Raw genomic sequence first — 17,000 nt, 5'->3', positions numbered from 1 at the left:
TTTCTCCCAAGAAATACTAATGGCCAACAAGTATATGAAAAGGTGTTCAACATCACTAATCATTAGGGAAATGCAAATCAAAACCATAATCAGTATCACCTCACCCCTGTCAGGTTGGCTATTATCAAAAATACAAAAGATAAGTGTTGGGGAGGATGTGGAGAAAGGAGATCCGTTGTACACTATTGTTGGGAACGTACACTGGTACAGCCACTATGGAAAACAGTATGGAAGTTAATGAAAAAATTAAAAGTAGAACCGCCATGTGATCCAGCAGTCCCACTTCTGGGTATAAAAGGGGCTTAATCACAAAGTCCCTGGAACAGGAATTGAAAGGTCTCAGAATCTGAAATAGCTCTAATGATTGTCTTCTCTCTCCTTCTGTGACTCATTGTCTCTATCTTTATTTTGGGACTGCTCCACTCTTCTCTCTACAGACCACCTCATCTGTAACTCATAGTTTCTGCACATCAAAATATCAGCTTGCACAAGACTTTTAAGGTGCTCCATCCCTATTGTGCCTCGTGAACTTTCAAATCCCATTCCCACGAACAGATGCCACTCTCTATTCCTTAGTTCACATTTCTGAGAGAGAGAATCTGATTGGTTCAGCTCATCTTTATGCACTAGGCCTCTGGATTGGCTGCCTTTAGGTCAGGTGATTAAACCTAAGCCAATCAGCTGTCTATGGAAGGGTGGACGCACATCTCATCACATAGAAGCTGACTGCTTAAGACTCCCCAGTAGGAAGGGACTAGGGCAGAGCATGGCTGCCTATATAGGACCCGAGGTGCATATTAGCTAGTTCTTTTTAATGAGTAAATATTTTATCAAAAGTCGAGGGCAGTGCAGTAGTAGGGTGGGAGCAGTGACCTTGGGCTGAGGAGATGACTACAAGTACTGGCTCCAGCCAGTACTGGCTCCAGCCCATTCGATCTTGATCAAAATGAGGAGTTGAATTTGGTCACAGTATCTGTGATATCCTCTGTGTTGTCCCCACCCACCCTTCCCAGAACCACCTCCTGCAAATGACCAGATGAAGAAAACGTAGTCAAAGCTTCCCAAACCAGCAGATTCACACAGAAAATCCAAACCAATCAGGAAGTCAGTTCAATGTCTTAGGAGGTTCCTGGCTTGGCTTTCTTAGCTCTAACCTGGTTAAGGCTGTTTGGAAGAGAGACATAATTTAGGTGGAATGCTTTCCTCAGAGGGTGTAGACAGCGGGGAGAGAATGTATCTAAGTATGGCAGATTGTATTTTCCAAAGATGGCCACAGCAATATCTCTACTCCCACATGCTTTTCTAGCCCTCAAGAGTCTATGTCACATCCCCTTGAACCTGGGTGGACTTTTGTGACTACCTTGAGTGATAGAATATCATGGAAATGGTGCTATATGATGTCCCAGCCTAGTTCATAAAAATGCTATGCATTTCCTTCTTGTTCTCTTAGGACATTCACTTTTGAGACACAGACACCATGCTATGAGGAAGCCCAAGCCTGTGAATTAGGACCCAGCTCCGTAGCCCATAGCTTTGGCAGGGTTCCCAGCCTAAAACTGGCACCAACTTACCACCCATGTAAATGAGCCATCTTGAAAGTGGATCCTCCAGCTCCCAGTTGAGCTGCCTCGCCTGCAGCTGCCTGCAACAGAAAATAGTCATCTCTGCCAAGCCCTGCCCAACTTGCAGATTTATGAGCAAAATAAATGATTGTGGTTGTTTTAGGCCACTAATTTTGGGGCATTTTGTTAGACAGCCAGAGATAGCAGATATAGCGTTGAATAAACACTCTTAAGAACTTTCCTAGTTTTGCATGTGAATGGGGAGTGAGGAGGGTTAAAGGTCAAGTAGAGAGAGAGGAGGGCTGAAAATGGGCGAGGGGAGTTCATGGGCTGCAAAGGGAAGGGTATACCCCAATGCTAGTAATGACCACTTATTGAGCACTTGCTGTGCACCAGACTCTGAGCTGAGGGCTTTAATCTAATCCCTTATATCTCTCTGAGAGGTTTGGTCTATTATTGTCTCCATTTGACAGCTGAGGAAACTGATGCCTAGAGAGCTTAAGTCTTTCACTTAAGGTCACAAAGCCAGTGTGTTGTAGAGCTTGTATTTGAACCCAGGTCTGTCTTCTCGACCACTGCGTGATGCCAGACTAAATTCATTCTTGACCAGAGGCCTATTCTTTTTTTTTTTTTTTATTGTGAAGAAGATCATCCCTGAGCTAACATCCATGCTAATCCTCCTCTTTTTGCTGAGGAAGACTGGCCCTGAGCTAACATCTATTGCCAATCTTCCTCCATTTTTTCCCCAAAGCCCCAGTAGATAGTTGTATGTCATAGTTGCACATCCCTCTAGTTGCCGCATGTGGTACCCTGCCTCAGCATGGCCGGACAAGCGGTGTGTTGGTGCGCGCCTGGGATCCGAACCCAGGCCACCAGTAGCGGAGCGAAAACACTTAACTGCCAAGCCACAGGGCCGGCCCCAGAGGCCTATTCTTAACAGATGTGTAACCACTCAATCAGGACTTTTTTGAGTCCCCATTGTGATTCATTATGAATTTAATAGTTACTTCTACTATACATTTAGTGCTTACCATGTGCCAGGCACTATTCTAAGCACCTTACTTACATATTTCATTTAATCCTCACAATAACCTTCATTTTTCACATGAAAGACCTGACTGATGCTCTGAAAGGTTGAACCACTTGCTCAAGGTCACCTAGGTAGTAAATGGCAGAGCTGAGTCTGACACGGATTCCCTACCTGTTAACCACTCCTGCTTCCTAATTTTATGAGTAAAGATAGGAAGTAGAAAGATCAGGGAGGAGGATGAGGAGAGTGGGAAATGAGAGGGGAGGAGAAAAATCTAAGGTGAGATACAGAGGAAGGAAAGAGGGGGAGACATGGCATGTGGGTTTTGTACGCCAGAACTGGTCATTTCCAAATGGAGACATTCTCAGTGGGAGAGGGGTGTACAAATGGTCAAGCCATTGTGGTGAAGACACCAAGTATGGGGATGGGGGGTGGGGGATGTAGAGCCTGTCTCCCACAGAGCTATACTTCTTCCAATAATGTCTTAGAAATATATAGAGTGAAGGAGGAGAGTGCGTTGGAATGAAATACTGTATAATTCATTTGTCTTCTTTACTGAGGAAATCTCCCTATAATTTATCAGTAGGAAAGGTTTAAGTGAGTTTTGTAGTTCTTTTTGTGTGCCCTTAAGAGGCAGGTTGCACTTTGCCAATGAGGGCTTTTTCATCATTCCCTTGAACAAGTGGGGATCATGCTTTAGAAAAAAGAGAGGAGTTGTAAGAAAAACAAACAAGCAAGAATTTTCTCAACGTAAAAGCTCCATGCCCAAATGCAAAGAGAATATAAAATGTGACCCAGAATATAAATTTCTTTCTCCCTGCCCAATACACTGTGGGCATGGGCACACACACACACACATACACATAATCTAACACATGTATATAGCCACACACGTAATCCCACATACATTGTCACACACACATACACACAGACCCATACACAGAGTCACGCACAGACACACACAGACACAGAAACACACACACCACTGTGATTCCCTGAGTATTGGGTTTTTAGGCATCTCTACTTCTAAAATTCTATCGAGTTCCTAGTGATGAGCCTAGTCTGCCTGAGTTCAAATTCTGTTTCTGCCCCTTGCTGGCTTTGTATCCTTGGTCAAGTTACTTAACCTCTCTGCCCCTCAGTTTCCTCATATATAAAATGGACATAATAATATGTCTAATTCATAGAGTTGCTGTGATGATTAAATGAGTTATTGCACGTATAGGGCTTAGAAAAGTGGTGCACCGTGGCTCTCCATCAATGTTAGCGACTATTGTTGCTGTGATTTAGGTAAATATCACCATTGTCATCATCATTTGTCATCATCAAAACCTCCCTTTTGTTGAACTCGGGTGTGCTAGGCCCTGTGCCAAGTGGATTACTTGAATTATCTCATTTAATACTCAAAACAGCTGCATGAGGTAGGCACTCTTATTTTGATATGGAAGGCAGTTGAGACCTGGGAATGTTCAATAACTTGCCCAAGGTCACCTATCTGGTAAATGGCTAACCTGGGACTTGAACCTAGGTCTGTTTCATTCCAAGCCCTATTTGTTAACTATAGACAACATATGCTCTCAGCCATGGGCTACTTAGTACAGGAAAATTCTCCTCTGCTGTGTTATAAGCTCCCGACGGACTGTGCCTGTCTTGTTCATTGCTGTTTCTCAGCACATAGAATAAGACCCAACTCCAGGAAATCTACTTCCCTCTGAAAGAAAAATGAGTTAATTCACCTGCAAAATGGGGGTGATAATGTCTACCTTTGGTGCTACAAAAATTAAATGGGATAATGTCTATGAAAGAGCCTGGCACATATCAGAGACTCAATAAATGGTAACATGAGGATTTTTGTTGAATTAAAGAATAAAGGATAACTCAGAGATCTAAATCTTCAGGGACAGGGAGAACAGCAATGTCATCGGTAGAATAAAGAGGGCAAATTGGTCTCCTTTAAGGGAACACAAATTGGTTGGATATAGGTAGAACAGGAGGTGTCAGCCATCTCCCATGTCCACATGGAATGACTCAACAGGCAGTTGGGAATGGAGAGATGAAGGGGTCATGACAGAAGTGGCTAGTCTCCTTAGAGTTGATGGGAGAGCTCTGGGTGGTCTGCAGCCCCTAAGATGGCCCCAGTGATCCTCACCTCCTGGTATGCACGCCCTTGTGTAATCCCCTCCTTTTGAGTGTGGATGGGACTTTGACTTGATTCTAATACACAGAATATGGCAGAAGTGATGGGACCTCACTTCTGAGATTCAGTTATAAAAAGACTGTGGCTTCCATCTTCAGGGCTCTGTCTTGGATCACTCCGTCTTGGGGAAGCCAACTGCTATGTTGTGATGCAGCCCTGTGGAGAAGCACACGTGACAAGCAATGGAGGTCTTCCAACAGCCACACGAGTGAACTTCAAAGTGGATTCTCCCCCAGTCGTGCCTTGAGATGACTCAGTCTTGGCCGACACCTTGACTGCAGCCTCGTGAGGGACCTTGAGCCGGAATCACTTGCTAAGCCACTCCTGGATTCTTGACTGGAAGAAACTGTGAGATAACAAATGTTTGTTGTTTTCAGCTGCTAAGTTTGGGGGTACTTTGTTATGTGGCAGTAGATAACTAATACACTTGGGAATGGTTGAGATCAGGAGGAGAAGATGTAGAGAGAGGAGTCTGAAGTCAGAGCCTGGGGAAATGTCCCTGTTGTAAAGGTAGGAAGAAGCAGAGGAACCAATGAAACAGAGAGGAGAGAGAGAGAAAGAAAGGATGAGACAGTGAGATGCTGGGGCCCAGAAGCAAGTGGACCAGACCATCAAGGAGAGGAGGAAGTGGATCAGTCATATTACACAAGCAGATGGATCTGGACTGAGAAATGTGGGGCCATAGAGTAGGCTAATGACTTTGCACCCTGGAAACTGATGTTCTTTAAATAGTTTCTTGGCGTTAATTTGGGGGAGAACCTGAACACTGCATGGGGCAAAGGCCTCTCCTCTATTGACCCGAGCAATTAGCTCTGGCTCCAGGCTTGTACTCCATATTCAGCAAAACAAAAACCCTGCAGTTAAAGAGACCAACCCTCATGGGAGGGCAGTTGGAAAGCATTTGTTGTTTCCCAGGCATGCCTCTTGGGGAGCTCTTACAGCCCTTCCCCCAGTAAGTTATCGAAGTTTGCTTTCCAACTGCACACAGTACTATCCCTGGAGGAGTTCTGGTAAACAGTTTTCCTCATTTGTTACATTTCCAGCAATGTTTTAGAATCCCATATAGACTGGAGCACTGGGCAGCTGCCTGGCTGCCCTGCCAATTAATCAGGTCCAGGCAGAGGGAGCATGGGGAGAAGCCATGAGATTGGCTCTTGTGGATGACCTTGGGCAGGGCAGTGTCAGTGGGGGGTGGGGGAGGATGCTAGACTCAGGGAAGAGTCAATGTGCGCTGAGGCTGTGGAATCAGTAAGTGTGAAGAGGTGCTCTTGAGAAGTTTGATAGCTCGAGGAGAGAACAGGGTGAAAGGAAATGGCTCTCATTTTTCTTTAATTATAGAGAATCTGAAAACGTTGCTAAGCAGAGGGAAAGGGTCCATTAGACCGGAGGACTTCTACTGCGTAAAAGAGAAGGAGCCACTTGAGGGAAAAAGAATGTCAAGAGGAGACAGGGGTGAGAAGGACCAAGAGTGGCTGAGATCCTGGGCTTTGGAGTTGGATGTACTTGGATTTTAATCCTGCCTCGACCTCTTTCTAGCTGTGCATTGTTGGGCAAGTTGCTTAACCTTTCTGGGCCTTGGTTTTCTCAACTCTAAAATGGAGACAGCAATGCTTACCTCGCAGAGTTGTTCTAAGGGCTAAATAAGATAATGTTTGCAGAGTGCTTAACAGAATGCCTAGCACTTAGTAATATTCATAAATGCTGCTAAAATGAAAAACAAAATCAGAGGTGAGGCTAGGGGAAAATCTGGTGACATTTAGGAATGGAGCAGAGGGTAAATACTTGATAAGTTTTACTCCTGAGAAGTTTAAGAACTTTTCTGGTCAGTGAAATTTTGGGGAAACTCTGCTGGAGACAAGAGTTTCTGGGAAAGGTTTTTATTGTTCATAAAAAGAGAGTTGAGAAGATGAAGGTCTCTTTTGAATGCCTTTGGATGCTGTTATGAGTTGTGATGCCTGGAGCTGTGGCAGCCATTTTGCCATCTTGAGGCGGAGGGAGGGAGTGGGGTGTCAAGCCTGAGGATGTTGAGCCACTGAACAAACTATTTTTAATTCCTTATTGTTTAAGCTGTTTTCAGTTAATTGTAGTCCAATGCATTATAATTGATAAAGTGTCCCTGGAAGAGGGCACAGCATTTGCAAAAATATAAGGAGGCTGGAGGAAGCATGCTCAGGGAACTGTAAATAGTTTGGCTGCAGGATAGAGTGGAATGCAGGAAAGAGAAATCTGAGAAGTACAGAGGAAATACAACCATGGAAGTGAGAAAGAGCTCAGTGTAAATGGAACGTCCCCAATATTTAAAATATTAAATTCCTTGATGCTGAAGGTCAAAGGAAAAGCAGTGAAATAGTGAGTGACAAGGGCAGAGATACTTGCAGGGGCCAGATCAGGGAGGGCTTTGAACGCCATGCTAGAGGGATATGTTGGTTCAGTGGGGAATCACTGAATAATTTTAAACATTAGAGACTTTATGAGCATTAAGAATTGGAGTAGGTGATGGGGTAAGATTGACCTGTTAACCACTTATATATTTTCTGTTTCTAAATGGAGCTTGTATTCCTTGTTCTTCCTTTGGGATGAAATCCTTACTTGTCCTAGATGAATAAGCTACTAATTCCTCTCACTTTGTCTAGGGCACAAATTCCAGGATAAATGGGGGCCCTGGTTTTGTTATGAGGACAGACCAGAACATGTGTTAATCTTCAGCAATGTGTTATTTCTCTTGTACTTTCATTTAGCAGCCTTGTCTCTTATTAAATCTAATTAGTTTCTCTGCTGCTAAGAGATCAAGGGCATCCTGAAAATGAAAATGTGTAGCCTGAGTCAGATTGAGCAAAGGGCCTTGTCCAGGGTTTTCTATCACCCTTTTCAGAGGTTCTTAGCTTTTGGAATCAAACTTGCCACCCCCTACTCATTGTCAGTTGTTTTCAGGGTAATAGACTTTTTAGAAGTTGAAGGATCTTAGAATGGACACAATCTAATCATTTTGCAGTTGAGGAAACTGAGTCCCAGCATGGGGAAATGACTTGCCCAATGTTACGCAGCAAATCAGGCACAGAGGTGGGCAGATCCTCTGACTCCCAATCTATTGTCTTGATGGCTATGTCAAGATGGACATCAACTGTAGATTTTGAACGCCATCAATGCATGAAAATTTTCACTAATGAACTGTCCACTTCAAAAATCAACCCTCATATAGATATTTCTTTTCACTCAACACTAGTCTCTCCCCACCCTCTAGTCACTGTCTCTCAGCCTCTTCCTCAATTATCAGAGGTTGTAAACATCCAACAGTGTTAAGGAAATATAATGTAATCTGACTGCAAAGCGGAACTGCAAATCTTGCATAAGATGCAGAATTTCGTGAAGCTGATGACAGTGATGCTTGGTGAACTGCTCACATCGCATGCAAAGCCCTTGACAGCTGAGTACCTGGCAGAGTTAGGCGATTAAAGAAGAGAAAAGTCCACAAGAGAGACCCCACAGTGGGAGCTTAAAGAGGAGGGATGAGAATAGCAGAGGAGGAAGAGACTAGAGGGAAAATTGATGATGTTCATCTTACTGAACTTGCTATAAAAGTCACATTTGAGGTGAAGCATCTCCACAATATGTCGGGATGTAATTTGTTTAGAAGAATTATGCTCTGTGCCAAAGAAATCAATAGTACATTCTTGGCTTTAAGAATTAAAGCATGAAACTATGGAGGAACTTAATTATAACTTAAATTTGTTTTAAATGAGATATAAACACATTTTCACAATTTTGTTAGATTTTAAAGATAAAATCCCGATCAAACCCTTTCTCCCACTATTTTTATCGGTAGGATTTTACTCAGCTGTAAGTAGCATAAACCTGACTACAGTGATCTAATTTTTTTCTTTTTAATAACATTAAGTTCAGGGAAGGTGGTTGCTAGCTCTGGTGCATTGACTCAGTAATTCTCTTGTATTTTCCCTCAAGGTTGCAAGATGGCTATTGCTGTCCCAGCCTTCACATCTGCACTTAATTCGAGAAGTGAGTGGGGAGAAGGCTGTGCTAGTCCTGTCTGACTCTTTAAAAATCAGAAAATCAAAGCCTTTCCCAGAAGCCTCATTGAAGATGTCTGTATATATATTTCACAGGCCGTAACTCTCCTAGCTTCAAGGGAATTGAGTATTTGGCTTTCTAGCCTTCAAGTAGTGGGAGGAGGCAAGGGATAAAAGTATTGTGAATGACCAGCGTCTACCATAATGTTTCAAGAGGCCTAAAAAAAATCTCTGGTATTAATTTTCTATGATAGTAAGACTCACTTGTACCTGGAAATTTATCTTCAAGGCCCAAGAAACTCCCGGAGATCAGACCTCGGCACATCTTTAGCAGGATCTGAAACTGAAATGGAAATTCCTTTGGGCAATGTCAACTTGACATAATTCTAGGTTTTAGAAACAGCAATGCAGTGTGCAAGCAGTTTACTTTCCACGTCTATTATCTCATTTGATTCTTACAACAACTCCCATGAGGTACCTAAAGCAGGCATTGTTAAAGTTCATATATCACAGAGGAGGAAACTGAGGGTCAGAGAGGTTAAGCAATCTGTCCCAGGTTACCCAGCTGGAAAGTGGTATAGTTGGGATTTGAACCTTGGTTTGTCCGACTCCTAGGTTTCTCGCTCTTTCCATTACGCTGTAATGCCACATATTAGCATTTTCCAAAGTATGTCCCATAGAAATAGAGTTAAGGCATTCCAAAAAAGGTGGGGGATAATATGTTCAAACAAAGGTTTCTCTGAGATTACATTGTCATTCTCCAAGAGAGGGCTAGGATCTGCATGTTTCCCACAATTATTTGACTATGGAACCTTTTTTAAATACAACATCCCGTAGACTATACATTCATTTGTTCATCTCACAAAAATTTTTGAGCTCCGACCATGTTGCAGGCATTTTTCCAGCTCTTGAGAAACGTTGGTGATCAACATAGACCTGGTCCCTGCCCTCGAAGAGCTACCAGTCCAGCTTACAGATGACTTCTCCAAATACTCTTTGGGGAAAACTGTGGTACTTAGGTGGGTTCACCTGTTCCCGGAGAGGATGTATCCCAGGGGTAGCCGATGACTAGATTCTAGTCCTGGCCTTCCGTGGTAGCCTTGACTCGACTTGATTTGCTCCCTGAAGTATGCCTGTTGGCTTTCCAGGTATAAAAGGGTACATTCTCTTCCCTTCCTGCCCCGCACGGAAGGAGAGATACTAGAAAGAAGAGAAATAGTAGGGGAAGAGTGGTTGACCAGATGTTCTGGTGATGCGTCTGTCTCACAGGCTTAGAGCCTATGAAGGCAGGTGCCCCAAGATCCTCAACTTTCCTCGTGAGATTGGCTGTTCTCCCCTCTACTCATTGCTCTGACGCCTCCCCTCTTGCTTCCCTTCTCCTCTCTTTTTGCTTTGAGTTGTTCGTTTTCCCTGATGACAGCTGACCTCTCTGTTTTCAATCCATTTCTAGAGTGAACAACTGGCTATAAAATATTAAATCCTTGTAAATATTAATGCCCCATCAATGTCACATTAATTCAGCCTCGTGAATTGAGAGGTCAGGACTGGGTTGATGAGTGGGTCGACCACATTTACCCATTACCACCACTGCCGTCACCCCTGCCCTCTTACTACTACCACTGCCACAAATTGCTACCACCAGCAACTTTATAAGGTCTTCTAGCAACTAAGAAACCATCCCCTTGGGAGCCTCAGCGACTTTTCATTCTGCTTATTCTCTTCACCAACCACTTTCTAGGGCTCAGAAGGTATATTGGCCCAGGAGGGCCATTAAATTTTAAAGATCTGTTGCTGGAAGGGGCATCTCGAGATCCCAAGGCAAATTCTAATCTGGTGAAACAGGTGTCACTTCTCTCTCCATCCTTATCATTTTATTTTTCATCATTGTCCATATGGTTGATATAGTTCATCGTAATAATGGTGTGATGAATTGGTCAACCTGAAAACTGTTTTCCACAATGTTGAGAGAAATTGCTATACTTCCAGCTGCTTTTATTTCTAGAAGTAGAGACTTTGCTTGAGTGGGTTATGTAGATGCAAAGCAAGTATGTACCCATGATTCCAGGGGAAGAATGTAGCAGGTATGTTTTGGGATAGATAAAGGCTTTTTCTCTATATATTTGCTTTTTATTTGGACCTTGATGACTTATGGGAAGGAGTTGGATAAATTTGCCTAGGAACCTCAAAGATTCTCGGAAAAGAAAGAGATTGAGGTTCTAACCCCTACCTTTTGAAGTTTAATGTTGTTAGAACATCTTTGATGGACTAGGAAAAAATTGACTAAAGTCAGCTGATTGGACTGTTGGGACTCCGAGGGGAACTCATGACAGATGCGGGGAGGGAGGAAGCTGGAATGATGACTTGGTTCTACATCAGTGCCCAGGGCTTCTTAGGAAGTGTTGTAGTGTATGGATGATGTTGACGTGCCTTCCGACCTAGCTGTTTTGGCACTGTATGTATTCTGCAGGACTTAATCTCTGTGTGTTGTTGTATGTGTGTGTTAAGAGCAATTTTGTGATTAATATCCTTCAACATGTATCTGTGTATACAAAATGTCCTCCAACATCTATATCTATGTGTCCAAGTGTTTCCTTATGATATAATTCTAGAGAGGGAGCATATAGAGTCGAAAGTTGTATCAGTCAGCATAGGCAGGATATGTTGCAGTAACAAACACCTCTAAAAATCTTAAAACAACAAAGGCTTATTTCCCACTCATTGTACATATCCAGCTGGGACCTACATATCTCACTGCGGGACCAGGCCGATGGAACCGCCACCATTTCAAACATTTATAGTCACTATGGAAGAAGAAAAGACAATTTGAGGGGCCGGCCCCGTGGCATAGCGGTTAAGTGCGCACGCTCTGCTGCTGGCGGCCTGGGTTCGGATCCCGGGTGCGCACCAATGCACCGCTTCTCAGGCCATGCTCTGGCAGTGTCCCGTATAAAGTGGAGGAAGATGGGCACAGATGTTAGCCCAGGGCCAGTCTTCCCCAGCAAAAAGAGGAGGATTGGCATGGATGTTAGCTCAGGGCTGATCTTCCTCACAAAAAAAAAAAAAAAGACAATTCGATGCTCTCGCCTGGGAGTGGTACTTATCACTTCCTCTTACAGCTCATTAGCCGGAACGAGTCCCCTGAATAATAACTCAGTGGATAATAACTAGGAGGCCATGAAGTTCAGTTCTCCCATGTGTCTGGAAGGTGGAGAGCCAGAAACATTGTAAACAGCATTAGTGACTATTTCAAGTGGAGTGAACACTTTTAAGGCTTCTGATGCATATTGCCAGATTATCTTCCAGAATGCTTGTGCTGCTTTACTCTCTGACCTGTTAAACTGACCAGGACTTGTTTTAATAACTGTGTCATGCACCACTGCATGGGTGTACCATAAGTTATTTCATCAATCCCCTGCGAATGAGCACTTCTAATTTTTTCTGTTACATTGATGTTATGAACATTGTTGTACACACATATACTTGTCCCCTTATTTCTTTAGGATAAATGAATAGAAATTGGATTGCTGAATCAACGTATAGGAACACTCTTAAGGTTTTTGATACATGCTATCATATTGCTGTCTCTAAAATTGTTGTACCTTTTTATGCCCCTACCGTCAGAATAGAAGAGTGCCTGTTGATTTGGAAAAAGTGAAAGTAGCAGCCGTGAGTGTCCTTTTTTTTTTTTTTAATTTTATTTACTTATTTTTCCCCCCAAAGCCCCAGTAGACAGTTGCATGTCATAGCTGCACATCCTTCCAGCCGCTGTACGCGGGACACGACCTCAGCATGGCCGGAGAAGTGGCGCGTCAGTGCGCGCCCGAGATCCGAACCCGGGCCACCAGCAGCGGAGCGCATGCACCTAACCGCTAAGCCACGGGGCCGGCCCCGTGAGTGTCTTATAAGTTCCTTAATTATAGTCTTAATTAAGTCTAGATGCTCCTGACCATGGGTGGGTAGAGGTTGAGTTCAGACACTTGGATTTGCATCAGGTGGGGAATAAAAGAGAGCGAGTTTATCTGCAAAGGCCATTTCCAGGCTGGGCAGGCATGGGGTGTTCTAACTTGCTTTTGTTTTAACTTCGAGTGTCTGACTGCTGGGTTTACCTTGAAACCTTGTCTCAACTCAGCCAAGCTAATGGATGAGGCTCACCAGATGATAGAAAAACTAATGGGGCACTTGTTCGACACACTCTATCAGCAGACTGCTCAGTTTTCTCTGTAATAGTGGCCAAGTCAGCTCCACCCTGCTGATCACAGCATAAGGGGAGAGGGCACTTGGCAAATTGAAGCTATTAACAGAGTGACTGGGGAAGGACAGATGAAGGTGAGAATGAGAGAAAGGACTTGTAGATGCACTTGCTGAAAATAGATGTATAACTTAGGGGAAAGTTAAAGAGCTACATTCATTGAAAAGGGTCGGGGTTTTGTTGCTTGAGACAATAGTGAGAATATAGTGCGAGAGGAGAGGGAGGGCACACAGCTCTGCCTTAAAGATTCATGAGACATTTGGGAGAAGACGAAGTCTCAGATTATATAATGTCACTATTTGTTTCTCTCTCATTTTCTTTCTGTTTCCACAATAATGATGTTTACTGAGGAGGGAAGAAGAGAAAGCATGGAAAATTTTAAGTAGAGGTTACTATAAAACATTCACCCCAAGCTTTAGTAGAGTCATGCATGTGCTTGTGTGTATGCAAAAATATGCACACATATGTACGCACACATCCTTTGTACCTCTCTCTAGCCCTGTATTAATTAGGATGTGTTGGCTGCATAGAATAAACCTAATTCAAAGTGACTTAAATAAGGACATTTGTTATTGGTAGGGAGACCATATAGTCTATCATTTAAACCACGGGACTTGCATTCAGGACAAACACTAATCAGACAGTACACTGGCACGAATGTAAACTGGAACATTTCTGGGAAAACCACCATTGTTATGGACTGAATGTGTCCCCCCCAACAACCATATGTTGAAATCTAATCCCCCATGGGATGGTATTTGGAGGTGGGGCTTTTGGGAGGCAATTAAGTCATGAGGGTGAGGCCCTCATTAATGGGATTAGTGTCTTCATAAGAAGAGGTCAGAGAGCTAGCTAGCCCTCTCTTTCTTCCATGTGAGGATACAAGAAGTTTATCTTTTGCAACCTGGAATAGGATCCTCACCAAAACCCGACCACGCTGGCGCTCTGATTTCAGACTTCCACCATCCAGAACTGTGAGAAATAAATTTTTATTGTTTAAGCCACTCAGTCTTTGGCAATTTGTTATATCAGCCTGAGCTAACTAAGACAAGGATGTATGATCACCAGGTTTATCCTACATAACAAGATATCTCTAGGCAAGCAGCTCTAGAGTCAATTCCAAGGGTCAAAGACATTGAGGCTCTCAAAGCCTCAGTGGCTAGCTTTAGTCCTTATTTCCCTTTGGGCTCAGAGATGACTGCAGTAGCTCCAAGCATTAAGACACCAATGTCATCAAAGGCATTGACTTTGTAAGAGCAAGGAATGCCTTTCCCGAGCCCCCAGCAGACTTCCTGTCATGCCCATTGGTCAGAATTACATCACATGTCCGTGCTTCAACCAATCACTGGCAAGGGCAATGGAATTACTAAGATTGGTTTTGACCAGTCAAGAATAACCTCTCCCTTGAGGCTGAGAAGGATGCAGCCCCACTTCAAGCACTTGGTTGTTAGGAGAGTGAATAAAATCGGAGTTCTGTTGGGAAGGAGGAGGGGGTTAATGGTTGTTGAGTAGGCAGTCAAGAGGGCTACACTTACTCACTCTGGCCAGATCTCCCATCTGGGATTAGTTGAGAGGCAGACGTAGATAATCGATGGAATGCATAAGGTCCCACAGTATCTGTGCATATAATGATTCAATGTTACAAAGAACCCTCCTATCCTTTATCTCCCTGGATCCCTGCAACAACCCTGTGAAGTTGGCGGAACAGGTATTAGGGTCCCCCTTTCTCAGCAGCATCCAGGGTCCAGAGGCTGAGATGCCCATTGCTGTATCCACTGGGGAGGAAAACTGGGGCTCAGAGTAGTTAGTAACTTGCTATTGATCCCAGAGCAACTAAATGTCCCAGAAAGGACTAGAACTCAGTTCTTTCTCATACCATTGTCCATTATCATGCTATGCTATACTAATCTCAAAAGTCAAAACTTTTTTCTTTGATGGAGAGTGAAGGGTATAGGAAGTAAAGGGCAAATATCACTTATCATTGGATTGAGAAGACGAGATTGGTTGGGGTTGTGAGCCATATCTGGAACTGTGTATTTTTCTCTTCCATGTAAGACAGGATATTGGAATATAAGTGTCTGAGAATGAGATTAGAGAGACAACTCAAATCTATTTTAATTAATTTTTTAAAGGATCGCAGAAAGGTGTAAGTAGGAAGAAAGGAAGAAAATCATTGTCAGCATTTGGTATTTTTTTAAACTGTTGTTAATAATTTTTAGCCACCATGGGGTTCCTTTTACCACATTGCACTATCAATTTCCATACATTAGAGTGTGCCAATCCACCTTGTTGAGAACTGGTGCTCTATAAGTCACCAGAGGGTGGAGTACAAGGAAGGGAGTGGGGAGCAGTGGAGAAAACCTCACTTCCTTCAACAATATTTTATCTTGGATGGTACCATATGTGTGGGGGACCCACCGTCAACTGCCACCCACCATCTCTCTTTCTCTTCTTCTGTGCCCCACTTCCTCCCCATTTCTCTTCTTCCAATTAAGCCTACTCGGGACCCGCTTCTAACAAGGGGCTATGTGTTAGTGCTTCCTGATGATTTCATTTTCAACATGTCATGAGTCAGGAGGCAGCTGGGAGCAGAGCAGCTCAGATATGAGCAGTCCTGGCTAATTAGGTTCTCGGCTGCCTTCTTCCTCTATCCAACACCCTACCAGTCTGCCGCCCTGTCATGCCCTCCATTGGATTTCATTCCACTCGTCGTCTTGGTTAATTTGCAGAGCTCATGCAGACCTACACAATCTTCTACATTTATTAAAGTTTTCTCTGCTGGGGCTGATAATGTCAGAAATAATTAGCAAATTCTGCATCCCCTGGGGTATCTCCTCAATGGGTGACCTCATAACGGTCAGAGAGGGTGGACACTGCCAAAGGGACATTTGTCAATGTGTGGGGGCATTTTGGCTGACAAAATGACTGGAGAAGGGGCGTTAGCATCTACCTGAGAGGGCCAAAAATGCTCAACTTCTTGCAAAGTCAGTGCAAGGAGTCGTCAAACTTCTTGCAATAAAGAATTGTTTTGCTGAATATGCCAATAGAGACCCACTGAAAAACACTGCAAAATGCAGAGAGCAGGAGAGATCTTTAGCTTCAATTGCTTCCCTTTAAGAGGCTTCTGATCTAGGTATGAAGGTGGGAGAAAGGGGCTTCTATTCTCTGTCTGAAGGTGTTTGGGGCACTCCTAGCTCATTCTGTTTCTGTTTCATCTCTGCCCTCCAGGACCCCACACAATGCCAGGCACCTGGTAGATGCTCAATCATACAACATTGATTTGAGTTGTTCATGTCGTTTTCTAACCACAGAATGGTCCCTGGCTTCAGTGAAGTTTTAATTGAATGTCTACTGTATCATCAGGGTCCAGTGAGGGAGACAGAAACCACACTAGGTATATTAGCAAAGAGAGTTTAGTATAGAGAATTGGGTGGACAGCTTATGGAGGATGGAACACAGAAAGCAGAACAAAGCGAGAGCCTAGATGTAATAACTGAGGGAGGCAGCTACTGCCCCTATAGCTGGGGGAACAAAGGGAAAAGCAGGCACTTGTCAATTCCTAGAAGCCGGGAGGAAGGGCTCATGGATCTGGGGCTTAGACCTCTGATTAGCGGACACCCCTGGTTTGTGCTGGTACCTGTGAAGGAGCACAAATAGGCTGCTTCTGGGAGTGCTGAAGGCAGCTGGAGACTGGAACCACTTGTCAAAGCGGGATGGGCAGTGGTGGAGGTGGAGGTGGTGGGGGTAGGGAATGGAGGGTTGGGAGGCATTGCTTTGCTGAGGAGGTGCTTAAAGGGACAGGATGCCGACTGGAAGAAGGAGAAAGCCCCTTCTCCCTCCTCCAGCCTTCATGTTCCCCCTATTGATAGAACCATAAAGAAGTCTAGCCGGCAAGGAGAAACGTGGTTTCCAGACCAACAGCACAAAACGGAATAAT

This window comes from Ceratotherium simum, chromosome 35 (genome assembly GCF_057802395.1).
Source record: "Ceratotherium simum simum isolate JZ-2026a chromosome 35, ASM5780239v1, whole genome shotgun sequence".
NCBI classification, from domain to species: Eukaryota; Metazoa; Chordata; class Mammalia; order Perissodactyla; family Rhinocerotidae; genus Ceratotherium; species Ceratotherium simum.
The sequence above is the reverse complement of the archived record's forward strand: the minus strand, read 5'-3'. Positions refer to the sequence as shown.